Raw genomic sequence first — 4759 nt, 5'->3', positions numbered from 1 at the left:
CATCAATTTCTCAAGCAGGTACTCTTTCCTAACCCAGATTTCAATCAATTTCATTTATTTTGTTAGGGCTTTTTCACCTATTATGATCAATTTAATCTAGTTTAAACAAATTGAACAATTGGAGCTTGGAGGTAATAGCTGTAATATTATTCTATTCTCTTTCTCCTTGTGGTCGTTGCTTCTTTGCCTAATGATATACTAAAGAGGATTGTATTTGTTTTTCTAGTATTACTTTTGAGGTATCCATAATTAATTTTGGGAGAATTAAATCTTAATTTGCCTTTCATTTTGTGAGAAATATAAAGTACTTTTGAGTTTTGAGGTGAAATGTCACTGCAATATGTGATTTGCTCTTATTCATTGTTTGTTTTATTATTTTAAAGGGTTTATGGTGAGGAATAGAAGAAGTTTACAGTAACAAAATAGATCTGATATTGAAATTGTCACCTTGTGGTGATGAGAAAGAAGATCGAAAGGAGGAAGAAGCTGAAAAGGTCATCATTAGTTATAAAAGATAGGCAGCATCACATATATATAGTATACATAAATATAAATTTGTTGTATTTGTGTGGATTTGTTTCTGCCTTTATTTTTTTCAATACATATAAGTAGTATACATAAATATAAATTTATTTGTATTAGAATCCATTTTCCATTTTATCTCTATACGATTTCACTTTTGCCTTCATTTTGATTTTCAATAATTGTTGGCATTTGATTCTAATAAATAATTATCTATCTTTGATTATTTATATATTTTGTTGAATTAGAATTATATTTAAAAATTAAGTTTTAATAGTGATATATGCGAAATTTAGTTAAAATTTGTAATTAAGAAGCAACAGTAGTAACCGATTTAGCGACTGATTTTGAAATTTTGAAATTAGCTATTAGCGACTAATTTAGTGACCGAAAAATTAGCAACCGATTTAGCAACCAAAATATTGGTCACTATTTAGCGACCGAATACCTCAGCGATCGATTTAGCAACCGAAATATTGGTTGCTATTTAGCGACCGATCTTGTTAGCGACCGAAATTATTTAGTATGGGTTAGGTAGTGTTGGTGAAAATCGGTCGTTAAATATTTGCGACTAACATCGGTCGCTATTTTGAATTTAGCAACCAAGGTTTTAGTGACCACAAAAATCGGTCGCTAAGCTGATAGCAACTAATTTTCAAAAAATTTCTGTCGCTAACTAAATCGATCGCTATTATGATAATTTCTTGTAGTGATAATCATATTTAATTAAGTTAGTATAAGTCTAGAATGTGTGTGTGGGGTACTTTGTTTTCGCGCTTCTTTAACACATAAATATTTTTATAAAACACAAAAATTTTTATATATATAACAAAAAATTTTGCACAGGACAGATAAATTTATAGATATAAGACATAAATTTCAGTGTCGTTATATAAGATATAAGGTTTTTGATAAACAAATCTAAACAAGTTAACCATAACTCAACAAAATCTACTTACATAACGCGAGAGTGAAATCACGCCGTTTTTTTCGTGTTTTTTCTTTTTTTTCTTTTTCGTATTCCTCCTCCTCCTCCTCCTCCTCCTCCTTTGTGATTCTCCCCCTTTTTCTTCATGTTCCTTATTCGTTGTGTGTTTCATCCTCATCGTCGTTCTTTTTATTGCTGCTGTTGTTGTTGCATTTTTTCTCCTCTTCTTTCTATTGATTTTACAGCATTATATATTTTTTTTCTATATTTGATTTTTTTCTCCCAAAAAGGATTATGAGAAAATAAAATAAGAAGATGAAGAAGAAGCAGCAGTAGAAGATGGGAAGGAGAAAGAAAAAGAGTTTTGAATTATGCAGAACTTATCAGAATACAAATACACCAAAAAAATTTTAAAATACATCGAAAGATTTTCAAAATACATCGAAATGAGAATGAAACAGATTCATCATAATAATAATAATTCATATTTAGAACTCCTACACCAAAATTTTGCTACAAATGCACAAAAATGTTTCCTTTAGTGCATTTTTTCTTTCTTTTTTTTAGTTGAATGAATGTAGGTTCATATTCTTTCAAGTAATTTTGCAGTATTATATGTTTCTTCTTTTTCTTTGTTTGATTTTTTTGTTTTTATTCTTGTTAAGAAAATAAAACAAAAAAAAACTTGAGAAGATAAAATAAGAAAGAAAAGATGAATAATAAAAAAGAAAGAAGATGATGATGATTATGAAAAAGAAGAAAAAATAGCAGCAGAAGATGAGGAGGAGGAAGATGAAGAATTTTAAATTATGCAGAACTTATCAGAATATAAATACACCGAAAGATTTCCAAAGTACACTGAAAATTTTTTAAAATACACTGAAATGAGAATGAAACAGATTAATCACAATCATAATTCAGATTCAGAACTCTTATACTGAAATTTACTACAAATGCACAGAAATATTTTCTTTAATGCATTTTTCTTCTTTTTTTTCTTATTTCTTTCTTTCTTTTAGTTGAATGAATGTAGGTTCATCATCTTCCAAGTAATTTTATAGCATTATGTGTTTCTTCTTCTTCTTTATTTAATTTTTTTACTTTTATTCTTATTAAGAGAGTAAAACAATAAAAAACTTGAGAAAGTAAAACAAAAAAAGTTGAATGAGAAAAAAAAAAGATGATGATGATGATGAAAAAGAAGAAGTAGCAGCAGAAGATGAGGAAGGAGAAGAGGGAGAGTTTTGAATTATGCAGAACTTATCAGAATACAAATATATATACCAAAAAATTTCTAAAATACACCAAAACGAGAATGAAACAAATTCATCACAATAATAATTCAGATTCAAAACTCCTACATTGAAATTTTGCTATAAATGCACAAAAATATTTTTTTAATGCATTTTTTCTTTTTTTTCTAATTTTTTTATAAGTTCATTCTCTTTCAAGTAATTTTGCAGTATTATGTATTTTTTTTTATTTTTTTTTGTTTTTATTCTTATTAAGAGAGGGAAACAAGAAAAAATTTGAGAAAGTAAAACAAGAAGAAAAAGATGAATAAGAAAAAAAAAAGATGACGATGATATAATTAATATAATTAAAATCTTAAATACTATTTTAATCGGATAATTTCAAACACCATCTTAAAAACTTAACAGTTAATATTTTATTGATGGCGTCATGGGTAAAATCGGCAATTTCAATAATGACACTCCAAAAAAATTAACTCATTTTTTTTTATTAAAATTTAAATTGTTACGAATTATGATACTTTTAGGTTAGTGAAATTTTTAATGAAAAAATCGACACGAGTGTCTAGGACTCTAGGTTCGGACCAATTCAAACCGGTATAACTAAAATTTTATTATGCTATATAAAATCTACAAATTGTATACAGCAATTTAAATTTGACGTCGATTCTAATTCAATCTGTTTATTTAGGTTGCTTTGTTTATTTAGGTTACTTTAGAACAAGTTTGGATTTATAAAATATTTAGGATATTTAGGATTGGGATAAGAGAAAAGCTTAGCATACAAGCGATTAGGGCTTGTAACTATTACAAGTTCATTAACGCCTAATCCGCTAAAACACGCTGCAATTCCTACATCACTTACACGCGCCATACAAAGATCCCGCGTTTGTATAACTACCAATTTTAAAAGATTTGTTTTCTTCTTTGTTTTCTTTCTTTTCAAATTTCATCGTTCTTCTTCTCGCGCGTCTTCCCCTGGTTTTTCGATCGTTCTTTTCCTCTCCTTTCTCATTGGTTTGTTCTTCGTCATTGACGTTAGTTTTTCTCTCTGTAACTCCAGCTTCGTTTTGACATGGTGTATTTATAGTTTTTGACATAGTGTATTCTGCAACCTCTCTGTTGTTGATGACCAGTTTGTTCCGAAAGTTGGAATGACCTTTACCACCCTTGAAGATGCTCGAAAATTTTACAGAAACTATACCAAGGTTGCAGGTTTTTCCACAAGAGTTCGGAGCACAAATAGAAAGGAAAATGAGATTAAGAATCAATTGATTACATGTAGCAGAGAGGGAAAATGAAACTCTCATAGCAAAGACTCATTTGATAGGAATTGGAATGATTTTCTGCTAAACTTTGGTCTTGTGGACAATAAGTGGCTTTCATGTAGTGTTGGGTTAAAATCTGCAGCAGGGGTGTAAATTTAATTTGTTATCGGGTGTATTTATAGTCTGTGTTTGGGTGTATTATGCAGATCTCTATGCAGACCGTCATATTTGGGTTCCAATCTATCTGGATCACCACTTCATATTATAGTGCCTGTAAATCAGACATTTTGAATACACCAGAGAGAGTTTAATTAATTTTGGTCTTGTGGACAACAAGCGGCTTTCAGGTAGTGTTGGGTTAAAATCTGCAGCAGGGGTGTAAATTTAATTTGTTATCGGGTGTATTTATAGTCTGTGTTTGGGTGTATTATGCAGATCTCTATGCAGACCGTCATATATGGGTTCCAATCTATCTGGATCACCACTTCATATTATAGTACCTGTAAATCAGACATTTTGAATGCACCAGAGAGAGTTTAATTAATTTTGGTCTTGTGGACAACAAGTGGCTTTCAGGTAGTGTTGGGTTAAAATCTGCAGCAGGGGTGTAAATTTAATTTTTTATCGGATGTATTTATAGTCTGTGTTTGGGTATATTATGCAGATTTCTATGCAGACCGTCATATATGGTTCCAATCTATCTGGATCACCACTTCATATTAAAGTACCTGTAAATCAGACATTTTGAATACACCAAAGAGAGTTTAATTAATTTTGGTCTTGTGGAC

This window comes from Arachis duranensis, chromosome 4 (genome assembly GCF_000817695.3).
Source record: "Arachis duranensis cultivar V14167 chromosome 4, aradu.V14167.gnm2.J7QH, whole genome shotgun sequence".
NCBI classification, from domain to species: Eukaryota; Viridiplantae; Streptophyta; class Magnoliopsida; order Fabales; family Fabaceae; genus Arachis; species Arachis duranensis.
This window is presented reverse-complemented; position numbering follows the sequence as displayed.